This window comes from Puntigrus tetrazona, chromosome 5 (genome assembly GCF_018831695.1).
Source record: "Puntigrus tetrazona isolate hp1 chromosome 5, ASM1883169v1, whole genome shotgun sequence".
Classification (NCBI taxonomy): domain Eukaryota; kingdom Metazoa; phylum Chordata; class Actinopteri; order Cypriniformes; family Cyprinidae; genus Puntigrus; species Puntigrus tetrazona.
In genome coordinates this window covers 22613112-22630509 of record NC_056703.1, presented here as the reverse complement: position 1 = coordinate 22630509, position 17398 = coordinate 22613112, and positions in this window count along the sequence as shown.

Genomic DNA, 17398 nt, shown 5'->3' with positions numbered 1-17398 from the left:
GTATAAAAGGTCTCACGTGGCTCTCCACATTCTCCCGAAATACACCCTGATGACAAACTTGGGGTGCCGGCAGATGTTGGCATAGACGAGCCACGGGGTTTTCACAAAGTGACACTCCCTGCGGGTCTACACCTCTCACCTGTGCGCACTGGAACTCAAACGTGCCCTCTATATGCACCTCGCAAGTGTCCCCCGAATTCAAATGTGGGCCTGGTTACACATTCTGCACTCCAGATGAACCGGGTTCGTGTCGCAATTCATTATCATAAAATGCGTAGAGGAAACACGATACAATTAGTGACTCTCTTAAACATGCAAATGCAAATATCACAGAACTTATCATTCTGTGCTGTGCGAAGAAGGCTTCGTAATTATATGACGATAAAATGTAGTGACCGTCGCTTTTTATTTGACAGCGTAAAACGTACTGCTTATAAAGCAACGCCGATGCATGTTGTCATGCCTGGACTGCTGCACCTTATTGTTGGGGAAAGATGCAAACTGTGGCTTTTATTCATGATAGCCTTTTTATAATATAGTTAATTGCCTAAATGTATGGGTTCTCGTTTTTTTTCATAGGCTAGTTGCTGAATTTACCAGTTTACCAAGCTTGGCATGGGAAAAAAAGGTATCATCTACAGTGAACAGAGAAAGCAATGCAACTAGGTGTACATAAAATGTATGAGAACTGTTGAGAACATGCCCGATTGGAAAAAAAAACTAAGCCAAAACCTTTTTAGGCAATTTAGAAATCACGGTCAAGATACGTGGTACGGTCAACCAATTATCGGTACCCTTGTATCTTTTTTTGTATCTTTATTTAAATTCATTTTAATTCAATTAAACCGTTTTTTTATTGTTTTAAGTGAACAACTTCAAGCTCAATTTGAAGAAAAGAAAACTAAAGAGTTAATATCAGTTTTTTTTCTTTTACATAAATTTATACTAAGTACAAGTAATAGAGATAACACACGCACGCACTAATTCAAAAGGGAATCAAAAACATGTCGCAAACAGCAGTGGTTAACTACATATTTATTTTGCTCTAAAAATAATGATAGCACGCTGAGACTTTTGGGAACACTAATGAGTAAAAAATGTAATTAATTAGTTAATCGTATGTGTTCATTGAAATTAACCATCTGAACAATTTTCTAAAATGATTTGGCCTCCAGTGCTGAGGGGTTTTGTTTTATTTCCCCACAGCTTACTTCCTTGTAAGGCTGCGGTTTATGTCACGGTACGCTGCTACTTTTCACAAACTGCAATATTTAAAAAAAACAGCTGAAAAGTTCTCACAGATGTAGTTATATTAATAGCATAATTGCATTTAACTACAGCCGTGTTGAGTTCTGCATGTCTTAATGTGATAAGAATAGGCGATTGTGCCAAAAAATAAATAAATAAGTCATATTATGACCAGAGATATGAACGAGATTATGGCAAGATTATTCTGACAGTTTCATAGCTGCTGAGAGACTGGTCTAGACCCGAATGTGAAAACCTCCCTCAGAACTAATTAATCGGTGATTTATATGCAGCTAAGTGATGGGTAAGTGTGAGCCACAACTCACAATTAATTAAAAGGCGGAAGGATGACTTTGCCTTTAAAACTGCCCCGCTGTTTTGGCATATTAATGTACAATAAATGTCAATTTTTTTATGTGGCTCTGACACAGCGATTCTGCTATTAAAAATGAAAAGACTAGGAGGATCACTGTAGTCTTCACTGAATCAGTGGACTTATACTTCCCTAGAGGAAGAAGCTCCAGGAACGCATAAAGTTTAATGAGAGAGAGACTGAACCAACGTTTTTCTGAGAAATGTGTAGTGGGATCGATAAGGCATAGAAAACATTTTATGCTTTGCATAACAAATACCTAACAGAATGTATGTGATGCGTTGATGAGGTCTATATATGCATATACACACACACACACACACACACACACATATATATAGGGAGTGCAGAATTATTAGGCAAGTAGTATTTTTGAGGATTAATTTTATTTATTTAATTTTATCTTTAAAGATACCAGCCCGAACCAGTACTCCACCTCCACCTTGCTGGCGTCTGAGTCGGACTGGAGCTCTCTGCCCTTTACCGATCCATCCATCTGGCCCATCAAGACTCACTCTCATTTCATCAGTCCATAAAACCTTAGAAAAATCAGTCTTGAGATATTTCTTGGCCCAGTCTTGACGTTTCAGCTTGCGTGTCTTGTTCAGTGGTGGTCGTTTTTCAGCCTTTCTTACCTTGGCCATGTCTCCGAGTATTGCACACCTTGTGCTTTTGGGCACTCCAGTGATGGTGCAGCTCTGAAAAACTGGTGGCAAGTGGCATCTTGGCAGACTTTTCTCAGTTCACAGGCAGTTATTTTGCGCCTTGGTTTTTCCACACGCTTCTTGCGACCCTGTTGACTATTTTGAATGAAACGCTTGATTGTTCGATGAGCACGCTTCAGAAGCTTGGCAATTTTAAGAGTGCTGCATCCCTCTGCAAGATATCTCACTATTTTTGACTTTTCGGAGCCTGTCAAGTCCTTCTTTTGACCCATTTTGCCAAAGGAAAGGAAGTTGCCTAATAATTATGCACACCTGATATAGGGTGTTGATGTCATTAGACCACACCCCTTCTCATTGCTGAGATGCACATCACCTAATATGCTTAATTGGTAGTAGGCTTTGGAGCCTATACAGCTTGGAGTAAGACAACATGCATAAAGAGGATGATGTGGTCAAAATACTCATTTGCCTAATAATTCTGCACTCCCTGCATATATACAGTTACAGTTAATTAGTTGTACTTCAGTGAACATGCAGGGCTTCCGTAGCTCAATGGATCAGTAAAACTCACATATGACCAGATTTTAAACTCATAATGTAATAAATATAATGTAACAACATGAGCATAATGTAATGTAGTGTACTTTTCGAATGAAATCTTGGGCGCATAATGATATAATAAGTTTCACATTAGGATAAATGTTTATATTATATTATACGCTCATGGTTTAAAATCCTGTTGTATACTTTATATTATGAGAAGTATTATAACAACCATATAACAACATTTACATTTTTTAAAAAAAACTATAATTACATATGAAATTTAAAAAAATGATTTTTCTTTCTTATTTTTTGTAATCATCTCTGTAATTTTTTTAATTGATTGTATTTTCAAAATAATGGTAGCGAAAAGTTTTCAACACTGATAATATATTACTCTTTTCAAGGCTATCAGTTTTCAACACTGATAATATATTTTCAACATTGATAATATATTACTGTTTTACTGTCTTTTTGAAATAAATGCAGGTTTGGTGAGCATAGGAGACTTCTTACAAAAACATAAAAAAACTCATAATTATTCCAAACAAATTGTGCTTGAATTTAAGAATAAAATGGAAGATTGAACAATCATTTATATAAACATTTTGGAAATTGTCTTGCATTCATATTTCAGATTATTCCACACACATTTTTGAGTGAATGAGGCTCCAGGGTTCTTATCTTCCCTAAAATAATATTTTATTGTAATAAATCGAATAATAAAGCATTGTGTTGCCAAGAACAGGGACAATTTGTCACATATTTGAGACTTGATATGTGCATTCATTATTGACAGCAAGCTGAGGAAAAGTGACTTACAGTGAGAATTACAGTGCCAGATCATCACTCAATAAAACACCCCCAAACACAATTCTGTGCCTAAATATTGGACATACAAAATTGGCCAGTGGAAATTTGCTCATGACAGGTCTTCAACGTCCTTATCTTAAATAAAGCTGCTGTAATAAAGGTGATTTTCATGACCAGATATTGCATCATCTCCATGCTATTGCAGACATGAGAGGAGATATGAAAAAAGGCATGGAAGATGAATCAGTGGATTCTAAACCATAGCAAATAAAAAGAGGAAACATATTTTCCCCCTTAATGCAATTTCTGTCCAGTATTCTATCATTGGCCTTCTTTTGACTTCTCTCTTCAGTATGTCTTTCGAATACATCATTTGAAAATATTAAAAGCTGTTCACTTCTCTAGAAACATTTTAGGGTTAACATAAGTTGGTTGAGAACTGAAACCGAGTCTTCTTGTCAAGTTTTATCATAAAACTGACACTGAAGCCCTTTTGATTTCCGAGTGATATGGCAAAATTGTGTCTGTGTATAAATGATTGATCTTAAGACATCTCGCACCGTTAATATTTGAATAGTTTAGTTGCTATGGCCAGAATTTTGCTTTAATTATGTCTGGAATTAAGGCTTCATGTGGCGTCTTATAGTACTTTATACAATTTACATTAGTTCTTAGTTTAAAAATTAAAAATCTTGCACAGCACCATCAATAATAAATTACATTAGATAGAACTATAAGCTGACCCATTGCTGCTCTTTTGGTAGCAATTTTGAAAATGACAGTAAATACGCAACACAATAATTAAAAAAAGTACTACGATGGTACTATGATACAGTGATGGATCACATAATAAGATCATGGTCCTTAGCACCTTATTGTATGCGTAGTGTACTTCAAAACTTAATACAATATATTTAAAAGCAAACACACTGTACTTGCAGATAATATAAGTACTAATAAAAAAAAAAACTACTTACTGTATGTATGCCTAGAGGGTACACTTTCATATGCGTTGCTTAACACAATAATACTAAAGTAAACTTTAATCAATATTGTAAATGTCAAATTAAAAGTTAAGAAGTAGGCTACACTTATTTTATGTTGACTATTAAAGCGTCTGTATGATTACATATCCAGATTACATAAAAATAATACTTTTGGACAGGTTAAAAAAAATCGTAGTATTGCCATATTGCATTAAATAAAGAAACAGCAGCATAGCATACACCATGGTGCCATGCTCAGAAGAAACTGTGGTGATTTCTGTTACTGTTTTAGTAGATAATAGTTGAATGAAGCGTGGACATGAAGAACACGTTTTTTGAGCTCCTTTGAGGTGATATCTGTGCTGGTATGTTGTGTGCAGGGGGTTTGAGTGTGCAACTCTCTCAGTCTCTCCCAGAACCATGCGAGAATGCACTGAGGGATCAATTAGTTGTCATAAATGAGAAGAAGATAACCCACGCTTATTTGCATTGGAGCTTTCATCAGGACCCCAACTCCCATCAAAATCTCCAGCCTCCCTGTGGGGGAGCCTGGATCAGCTGGGAGTGGCAGTAGCATGTAGGCCAGATATCAAAGAAACCTTAGAAGCTCTGAAACCCTCAGCCAGAACACCAGGCTGCCCGCTCTGTGTCAGCTCTTAGCATGTTTCGTGGGGAGGCTCAGGTGAAAGTAACAGAGACTGCTTCCAGATGTCGACAGGGAGGAGTACTAAAAAGGATGGAAGAGAGCTCTTACAGTTGCGGAAACCCATTGGATTTTTTGCATAAATCGACCATGAAATATGCTCGGAGTCAAAACAAGGCAGTTTTGATGACTGTATTGAACACAGCATGTAAACGTTCTTAGAGGATGATGAAAAAAAAGTATGTGAACCCTTGAGTTTAATAACTTGTTTACCCTCTTATGACAGCAATAACATCCACCAAACGTTTCCTGTAATTGTGCATTTGACCTGAACAATTGTTAAGAAGACTTTTGCACCTTTCTGTTTCAAACTGTTTATGTTCAGCAATATTTTGGATCGCTGGTGTCATCTCAATCATGTCGAGGTCAAGCCTCTGCTACAAAGCCATATTTTCTTCTGTTGAAGCCATTATGTTGTTGATTTACTCTTGTGCTTTGGGTCTTTGTGTTGTTGCATCACACAAGTTCTGTTGAGCTTCATTTGCCAACAGATGGCCATATTCTCCAGTAAAATGTCCTAAAAAAACCTGGGCATTCATTTTTTCTAGGATAGCAAGCTGTTTAGGGCCCGAGGCAGTAAAGCCACAAACCACGAATCCCTCCACCATACTGTATTGTTGAGATGAGATTTTAATGTGGTTTTTCAAAACAGCTCATCATTGGATTAATGTTTTTGCAGAATATTTTGTCACATTTTGAGTTACAGTTGTTCTTTTTTGCCCCAAACAACTCATCTACAGTTTCATGTTTCCAAAGAGTATTTGCAATATTTTGAGATGTTTTTTCTCCCCATCAACTATGTGATAGACTTGCGTTTTTTTAAAACAACTCTTATTTGATTTAATCTTTCCGTAGAATATTTTGCCATATTTTGAGTTGCCATCTCTGGTTTCATATTTCCAAGTGTTTAACTTTGGTGTCATCTCATTTCATTTATAGATCACTTGTCTTGCTGTGGGCTGATTATATATCTATATCTCTAGCAATAAGAATATTAAATGTAATACGCGTTTCAGGTGTTCTGTCATGCTTTCATGTTTGCACTGAAAATATATGTATTTGACTGTAGATAGTAGATGTTAGTAGTGACACCGTGACCATGTTAGGAACAGCCCTTTACCCTGTTTGGCCTACTGTATCATGTCTGGTATATTATTCTAAGGTCTCTATTATCAACATGATCAAAAACATGTTGTACAATATCTGCTAAATGCTTTCTATTATCTAATTGATATTCATACTTTATTAGCAAGTAAATGTCCTTTCAAAAGGTTAGTTAACCCCAAAATAACAATTCTGTCATCAGTTACTCAACTTCATGTCGTTTCAAGTAAAACGTTTGTTCAGCACAAATGAAGATATTTTGGATTAAGACAGACAGCAACATAACTGAAATGATCCAGGTCTACATTGGTAGAAGAGTCATGTGACTTCAGTGGCTCAAGTTTTGTGAGACTACGGGAATGCTTTTTTTGCACAAAGAAAACAAAAATAACATCATTTACTCAAGCATTCTTCTCCCCTGAGTTACGTCTTCCTCCGTTTTAGAGAGCGTCACAATGCATACGCATGCTTTTCTCTGAACATAAACAATGCTGATACCGTATATGACATTACTAATACTAAATAAGTCAAATATGGAGTTCCTGTGTGGAAGTTAGACATGTGTCATTTAGATACCAACATTCTTTAAAGTGTATCTATCCTATATATAGATATATATTGTGTTCTGCAAAAAAAAAACAACCACATAGGTTTGGAACAACGTAATGTCTCCTATGGATTAAGGATTTGGTGCTGTTCAGCAGGAATAAATTCTGCTCTCATGCCGATGGACAGCTTCTCAACATCTGTAGAATCACCGTGAAGCAAATCAAGCTCCAATTCAGTGACAGGGCTCATATCAGTCTACTGTTTTGCAGGCATTACTGGAGCCAGAGTCGGGCATCAGTATGGGCATCAGAGCTTCACACCACAGTGCTCCACTGCATTCTAAAGAAATGCCCTGACTTCACAGACACTATTGATTCTGGATAAAGAAGGATTAAGACAAATATGTTGCAGTTGATTTAATATTGCACTCTAGAGCTTTCGTGAACTTTTTGAGACTGCCATCTTTAAGGTCTCTTAAGGTTTCAGGAGTTCAGTGCCTAGTATGACCCAATGCTATTTACTTTAATCTTGGGAACCTGATTGCATAATAGACTTTTCATTTGCTTGCTATGGCATTTTAGACCAAAGTTCGTTTTAGACTGCACAAAAGAAATTAAAGTATTCGTTCAAACAAAAGCTGACCTTTTGAAGGGTTTCGAGAAGCCGATGTTTGTGGTTGCCCAAAGCATTTAGAAATGAGCCAGCTGAGGGTCAAGCACTAAAACATTTAAGCAGAGAAATCGTTAAATCTGGCATATTTAATAAATAACAGGAGTGTTTCCACTGAGGATGCAAGGGAGGCAGTGGCTTTTCAAAAAACGTCTAAGAAAAAGTTCATAGTACAAAAATGAAAACGACAAAATATGATATAAAAAACATAAATCACTTGCTTTTCTAGAGAAACACTGTGCAACTGTGACACCAGCAGGTAAAGCTACAGCGGATCATGGATATGTGTTTGTGTGAGCAAACCAGTCTCAATGAACAATATAATGGTTATAATGAGAAGACGAATGTAAGTAAAAAGTACCTAAACATCCCACGCTTGTATATCACCACTCTTTCAAAACATGAAAACATGATCTGTGGGTTTTTTGGAGAATTCAGCTTGTTAAAATTTAGGATCTCTACATTTAACAAACTCTGATCACTGAAAACAATTGAACATCATTTCATAAATAAAATATATAGTATTGTGTAAATAAAATATATTGCTTTGAGTTATTTTTTTGGAATGTTTTTGTGAATACATACACATACATTATATATTTTAAATATTTAAATGTATTTAAATGCCTATATTTCTGATCACATAATTTATGTCATGCGTGAATATATTTAATATATAACATAACATATTTTTACATTTTCTTCCTTACTCGTTTCAGAACACCATTGCATGGCACTGTTCCAAGACCCCCATTTAAATCACACTAAAACCCTCTTTCTTTCTTTCTTTTATGTTAAAAAAGCTCATTCAGATTTGCCTAAACTGATGAATTTTAAGTTTTTAGAAAATTGATTCTGAAGGATCATTTGCTATAAGAAAAATTTTACATTGGCGAAGCAGAGATGAAATTGGATCAGTGTGCACACATAAAACCTATTAGGCAGATATTTCAAAAAGATTTTTGTCACAGGAGTCAGTTTAACCCTGTGAAGCAGGACTCTTCACCTCCTGCACTGAAGGGCTAGTGTCCAACATTAACTCAAACAATAGGCTAATTACTGTGGTCACAATTATTAGCAAATCATAAACAGGTGTTTTTAATTATGTAAAGCTTGACAAATTTTATTCAGTTTCAGTTCTTTACCTAGGTAGCATAAAAAGAAATCTAAATGTGCATATGTTTTTGAGTATAATATTTGATGCATCCAGCTTATGGCTTACATAGGGTATATAGAGCTTATTCTCAGTTTTATACAGATGCCTTTGTGAAGTATAAGGTACAAGACTAGGCTTTAAATGAATATTCTTCAGAGTAAAATTTGATATATATATATATATATATATATATATATATATATATATATATATATATATATATATATATCATAACTCTTTTTCTTTGCCACAGCTGTCAGTCTGCATTGGTTGCTCTGTGACCCAACACTACCTTCTGTGATCCTATAATTGATTTTCTTACTTTATCTGTACAGAATATTAAAATATGAACAGTCCTTTGTGTTTTAGTAAGTTTTCATTGTTGGGTTAAATGGCAGAGCAGTCAGATATTCTATGCTGGTATATAAATGTTACCATATATTATGCTTGAGTTCTAAATTTCTCCAAACTATTTTACCTGAACTTTTGCACAAAGACATATTTAAGAGCTGAGGAGCTTTGGTTCAAATCCTGTGTCACTACGGTTCGACAAAACAGTTCAAATCGGCATATAAAGAAGTTAAAATTTGGTGTGGGGCACATTTCCAACATGATAGATCATTAAGTTTCAGTGGCAGTCCCTGGATATTTGAATTCTGAAGCGCCGCAATATAAACCTAAATCAACGTAATAAAAACACAGTAATACGTACTTATATCAACGTTATAAAAGCATGCCAGGGTTCACATATAGAACCTTTGTTTTAGCGCCACTGAGTGGACATTTCTCTTTGAAACTGCGGCGAAACGTGCAGTAAATTGTTCTTTTTGCACAAAAATTTTATTAATGCATTAAAAGCACAGCAATAAAGGTTGTGCAATAATCTTAAACAAAATGAGCCGTGCATGAAAAGTAGGTTGTAAACACTTGAAATGTCTCAATTGTTTGCTAATTCTAATTGTTAGTCTGAGAAATAAGTATGCATATGCGTCTGTATATGCGTCCTGCATTCAAAAAGGGTTCAACAGGCATCCCTCAAAGACGATTTGTGCACAAAAAGCAGCTGTTGTCTCTAAATAAGATTCAATAATTCAGTGTGTCTCCAAATATGGCAGACCTCAGTCACGGAAATAAGTAAAGGATGCAGACAAGTGCCCTAGATAAATGTGAAAATCATGCTGCAGCGAGCATTTTAATGAGCCTTTTGTATTATTGAACATCTTAGAGTGATTTGACAAGGGCATAATTGCTCACTGCACATGTTCATTAATTAGTTACACGACACTGAGCACACACAGCGTACATACAGTCAACATGTCAATAAAAGCTTTGGATGCTCATTACATAAATCATTTTTTCTGGACAAACAGATAGCCCTGCTGCATCCACTTTTAGCATGTTGGTACATTTGGATGCTCGCTCAAACAAATACAGCAATGTTAATTGAGCAACAAATTGCTTTCTTATAATTATCTCTGCATAGTAAGGTTTAGAGAAAGAAAAACAGGACAGACAAAACAGGACATCATTTTAAAGCCTTCTCTAGTTTTTATATTTCAAAGGATGTTAGTTTCATAAGAGGACACTTGGAAAGATTTATATAAGTAAACATATATATATATATATATATATATATATATATATATATATATATATATATATATATATATGAATTTGCAACTTAACTGAATTGACAGTAGACTTAATATAATTAATAATATAATTAGTGTTGTCAAATGATTAATCGTGATTAATCGCATTCAAAATATATTTTGTTTAAAGAATATATGTATTTGTGGTGTATATTTATTATGTATTTATAAAGACACACACACATTTAAAAAAAGACATTTATTTACACATATATATTTATATTCATATAATTTATGCCATATATAAATATATTTAACATATTAACATATGTTTCTATATACTGTACACATGCATGTGTTTGTATTTATATAAACATAATAAATATACACAGTGCACATGAATATTTTATGTAAACAAAATCAAATTTTGATTGACACCGCTAAATATAATATTCTATATTTTCATTTCACTGCATTAGTATGAAATACCTTGAACAATTGTTATAAATAATTTATAGAATGATTCATAAATTACCATGAACTGTAATGTAAAAATAGTTTCACGTTCACTGTTAGTTCATAAAATTAGTTTATTAACTGTGAAACTGTCTGAAATGAAATATAATGTTATAAAACTAAATATAATAGTACACATTACTGTCAGTTTAGAACTAATATTAGTTTACGACATTAGTTCAATAACTAATAACTGAACCTGAAAATGGATATATTGTGTATGTGAGGAACATAAGAAGAAGCTCTCGAATAGAGCTATTTTGAATCTATACTTCTCATCACAGTCTCCATCTAATCCATATATAAATAGCTGATTTACACGCTGTTTCACAAGCATCAACAGCTGAGAGAGGCTCCTCTGCGTTTGCTTCATTTACACCTTTAAATTGAGAATCACCCCGAAATATGTCTGAAATGGGTTCGAATGAACCGCAAAGAAGAAGGAGGGGCCACACCAAGACGTCCTCTCTTGAATTGCAACAAATGAGTGTCCCGGGGCAGAGCTTTCTTAGAGACAATGCAATCGACAACGGATTTAGCAAAGAAGAATGTGATTGCCCCGGGGACCTGTGCAGCTTTTTAAACCATAAAGCGGCAAGGTTGTTGAAGAGAAAGCTCAGTAGATCATCTTCTAAAGACCGGGAGAGAAAAGCGCTGGTGCAGAACCGTGCAGTGGATGGGGCAATGGAATAGACAGGCCGAATTACAGAGTGTTAAATGACCTCCACTTCTGAGCGGATGGGGAGAGCTGGATAAAAGGGAGATACAAACAATGAGATTCCAGCACATGAATGCTAAAAAGGTCTCTGAGCTCAGACCGCTCACCTTAACATTTGGCGCTGACAGTCAGCAAATATGAAAACAAATATCGGGACTTGAAGTCAGCTTAAATGCAGCTTATAACTTCCTCGATTTAGTAGACAAAATTCTTTGACTTCACTTAATTTGCATATAAATCTCTCCGAAGAGATCTTTCCCGCTATCCACAACTTTTGAATGAGGTGCCGGGATCTCTCAGCTTTTCATTTGCTTTTCAATCATTTCAATTCTTGCCTCTTCTTACTTTCCATCTCCGTTTCAAATGCTTATTAAGTGTTCGCATTTGTGCTTTTTCTAACACATTTCGGAGCACTTCTTCACGTCTTCATGTCCCCCAACATATCTCAATAATTTGGATAAAATATTAAACTCACGAATCGGAAATAACACTCCTTTTCTTCAGTAAATAAGGGGTCCATTTTAAATCATTTCACTGTATATAGCATGGCTATTTTTTGTCATGTTCTCAAGCGCTGTCCTAACTTCTATAAAAATGGTAATACAGACGTTCTTCTGTGAAATACAGACACTGCTAGGTTTTTCAACTGGTTTGTAAGAATTGACAAAGTATCACGGTAATAAAATTACAAATTATGGTTATTTGATACTTCTAATCTAACCTTCAGTTTCTCCTGAAAGCAATGACTAACTTGTTCTTTATTTTCTTCATGTTAGACATGATGGAAACATTATCCTCCCATTCTTTATTGGCATTGATGGCTCCTTAGAAAAGCTATCCACAGAACATTTCCATTAAACAAACGCTTCTTTAAAGTGGATCAAAGTTCTCAAATTATTAAAATGGTAAACTATAATCAAAATGTTTCCTCTGTGGGGTAATTGTGAAAAGCTGTTTATGACCTTTATTTTCAAGTGTTCTCCAACAAATGTATGTACTCTAAATATGTCTTTTACTTGTGTGGGGTGATGTTGCGCTAGTGGTTAGCGCATACAGACCACTTAGACTGGTGGTCATGTTGCGGATGCAGGATTGATTCTGCTCGAAACATAAAATAAGCCTAGAAAATAAAAATCAAACAAGATGCTGAGGGAATGTGAAACACTAACTATGGCGGTCTATGTGTGCTTTCACATGGGTGGGCAATTATGTTCATAGCAGAATGCTAATGGGTTTGCTAATTGCACTCAGGGGCTACATGCAATGCACGGTTTAACTGACTTATTTCCAAGGCAATTGGTGAATCTTACCATACACTGGATTGGGTAATCAGCGGACAATTGAACACCTGAGCCTCGCTCTCTGCCAATAGCCACTGTTTTGCAAAACAAAATGGATTGTTAAAGTACTATAGATTTGTACAGTTTCAAAATGCTACTGTGAATGCAAACAATCAACCAATTTGCAACTTCCAACCTAACTTAGTTGAAGTCAATGCGAAATGCCATTTGCAACACTTTCGATTATTTCGTGACGCATTTCTGAGCAAACCGTGATATTCAGTGCGGAACGATGTAATATGGAAATGACTTTAATATGTTGCTTGCGTTCAGCATGCGCACGCTTGGGATGAATGTCATTAGTGTTCTTAACGTCCAGTAGCAGGCACATGCTGAACATAAACTACTCTCAATGCATTATGTTCTTGTAAAATGGCGGAAGACTGTGACTCGAGAAGAATGGCTGAATAAGTTGTTATTATTGTTATCTTTGCGCACAAAAAATATTTTCAGGTTACATTTTTTGTTTCTTTTCCTTGATCATGGTAATATTATTACTGTCTATGGAGTGTCGGAAAGCTGTCACATTTCATAAAAAATATCTTAATTTGTGTTTAGAAGATGTACAGAGGTCTTACAAGTGTGAAACAACATGAGGCTGAGTAATTAATGACAGAATTTGTATTTTTGGGTGAAATAACCTTTTAATGAATGATCGCATCGGCCAAATCAATTTTGACTCCAAAAACAAGTTCAAAATCTGCCAAAAATGGATGAAAAGGTAAACGGTTCTCATAATGTTACTGCTGGAATATTGCACGGCTGACTAGCTTGGAGCTAGCTTCCATGCTGGTTTCGCTGTGCACCAGCACCAACGATTCTACAAAAATAATAATAAAATTAAATTAAAATTGCACAGCCTGGGTGTTCCGGTGACATTGTTTTCTCAAGGTAGTCTTATTGGTTTAAATAATTTAATAAGCCTGGTAAGGGCTCCTTGCTGGGCTCCATCATTTGAAACAACATACTGTACAGTATGCTGCTTTCAACAGGGTAAGACCATATTTTTTTCTGTGGATAGTATAGTAATCCCTGGTGTATTTATTTACAATGTGAGCAAATTTGTTCAACTGCGACTAGCAAATTCTCCTTTTGCTCAGATTCCTCTTTGACCCAGGGCCAATTACTTGAGTAATGAACCTATAGAAGCCCTAATGTATTAAGCAAGGCTGTGATTCATATGCAGAAGGAGAGGGTATATTTTAAGTAAGTCGTTACCCTAGTGACGCATGAGCAAATTTCAGTCAATGACATAAAATATAAATCACAAGGGTGGGAAAAAGAGGGGGGAGAAATGACAGTTTCATTACACAAACATCTCATCAGAACATATCAAACCAATCCCAGTCTAAAGACCTGTCAGGTCTATGATTACAGGCTTTTACCATTTTATATTGTTTTCTTAATCAAAACCACCGGATTTATTTTTATGAAATGCAAATCATGCCGCAGCTTTTTGATGACTGTGCTTTGCAGACTTTTTTTTTACCATTATACTAAAGCAATATTTGATGTAGTATCGCATTATGAATGAAAAGCTAGAAATAGCCTGGGCGGGTAAAAATATTTACTTTGAAAGACTGATGTTTATTGGACAGCTGATGAAATATATTAACAATATCTGACTGTGAGATTTAATCTGGTGTGGTGTGGTTTTTCAAAACTCGTATAGTTTAATAACCTGTTTTCCATCAAATGATGCACGCAAAGAAATTCGCTGTTGATTATTATGAAAAGGCAACTTAATAAAGTGAGGAAATATTTTGATATTTATATATTATAGTTTATTCTAGCACACTCTATTATTAAGATAATATTAGTTTGTTAAGCGTGATTATAGCACACTCTATTATTAAAATATATTACGTTTACTTGTAAATTTATTCTTTAAAGACATCTATTTCTTTATATATCTTTCTTTCTAAGTGTATATTTGTGTGCAGCAATGCAGCAAATTTAGCACCTTCGATATCTGATCAATTGGTAATTTTTTGTTTAAAAAAAACATGAATATATATTTTGTCAAAATAAGGTGACTGTAAACCAGAATAATTTGAAATTAACATTAGATGGTCGGTTTTATGTATATGGTATATAATAAGTGCTAGTCTATGTTTCCAGCACCTGGATCCTCTGCTTTTCTTAGGTTGTTGACTACAGAGCTGTGTTCATCTTGAGCTTTATTCTGTGTTCTCTGACAAGAACAGGTATAGTGCAGCAGTGCATCCAGGGTCATAGGTCACTTCACAATACCTGCTTTACTCCCTCTGCAGGTCTTGTAGAAGGTGGGTGGTTTGGGATACAGACAGGATGGAAACGTGTGTATAATTGTAGTGCTTTGTGAATGTGTGTGTGCAAGGTTCAGGAAAAATCTCTTTGTTTCCATGGTATCCATAGCGGGTTTTTTTCTTCAATTATTGCTAGGGGCATTGATGAGGTCAGTCACAGGCTTTTGGCAGAGGGTTTTATTTCTTTTGAGAATTTTTCTACCGTATGCAAGTAACCGAGTTTTAGCATTTATTGCTTTTTGGCCCTAAACTTTTACACCAGTGATATAAACTCCATATCCATTGTCATTTCTTAGTTTTAGACAGAGCTGAAGGGTTGTTTGAATATAGTGTAAAAAGACATGGAATCTTGATTCTTTTACACACACACACACACACACACACACACACACACACACACACACACACACATATATATATATATATACTGTATACAGCCACATTCCATATCAGGACATAATAAAACATTAACTGTTACTTGTCAGTTTTAAAAAATTCGAAAATAAGATGTCAGATGAACAACACATGACACATTTTGTTGTGTTATTATTTGTTTAACAAATATAATAGCTCTCATTAATTAACATAGGAATTAAGTAACAGTCAGGTACTGCTAATCCATTGCCTTTGAATAACTGAAGCCTAAGCAACTCTAAAAAAAGCAGAAGGTTTAGCGGTTTTCTGGTCTGGAGCCTTCAGGTATGTTTTAACACAATGGCAAAAAGATAAGGCATCAGCAGTGATCTTAGAAAGCAATTGCTGCTGCCATCAATCTAGGTGGGGTAATACAGCCATTTCTAAACAGTTTGAAGTCCATCTTTCTAGAGTGAGCAGGTTAATTCACAAGTGAAAGACATTGAAAACTCCAGTTCTCCCAGGACTGGACATTCACCCCAGCAAATTCACCCCAAGATCAGGCTGTTTAATGCTTAGAGAAATAGTAGACAACCCAAGAATTTTACTGGAGACTCTGCAGGCCCCAGTTAACATGTTAAAAGATAAAATTCACGACAGTACAATTAGAAAAATATAGAATCGCAATTATGAAAAAGCTGCCAGAGGAAAGCCTTTTCTCTCTGTAGAGAACATGGCAGCTTGGTTTAGGCATGCAAAGTTGCATCTGAACAAACCATAAGACCTTTGAACAGATGAGACCAAAGCAGAACATTTGGTGAAAATATAAAAAGCAAGATAAGCACCTGATGATATTGTTTTGAAACCGCAGGGCCTGGGCACCTCACAGTCATTGAATCAACCATGAACTCCGCTGTATACTAGTATTCTAGAGTTAAATGTGAGGGCATCCATCCGACAGTGAAAGTTGGACCAAAATTGGGTCACGCAACAGGACAGTGCTCCCAAACCACACCAGCAAATCTACAACAGAACAGCAGAAAAGAAAATAATCAAAGGGGTTGCAACAGTCCAGTCAAAGTCCAGACTACATCCTGATCGAAATCCCATGGTAAGAGCTGTGCATAAACAAATGCCCACAAATCTCAATAAACTAGAGCAAAGTTGTAAAAAAAAGAGCGAGCCAAAATTCTTTCAGATTGACGTGAAAGACTGCTAAAATCATACTGAAAATTATTACTTGAATCTACAGGCAAATGAATCATAGGGTGTGCCAACCTTTTCACACATGGCTTTTCTATCTTGGATTTAATTTTGTTAACAATAATAATAATAATAATAATAATGACACGGTGTGATATGTAATCTGATGTTTGTTTTCCAAATGTTAAGACCTGACAAGAATTTATACTTATAATTTATAATTTATATATTTTTCTGATACAGAAAAACATTGAATCAAATAGGGTGTCCTAACCTTTTCACATGTACACGAGAGAACGCCTTTAGCGGTAACTATATACGTCTGTATTCATTTATTCTTGATGAAATGTCGATGGATATGGATTGAAATTGTAAAATAATATCTGACATGTTGCCATGATTATGAGTCAATCTTAATTGAAGTAAACAGTTGTAGACTCATTATTTTGATTAGTTATCATATCTGCGCCGTAAGCAAGCTTATCAATTTTTTTATACTTTGTCAATATTTAGTGTGATTAATGAACACACAAACGGTACAAACACATTTAGGTTCTGTGTTAATATGCTGAAATAAA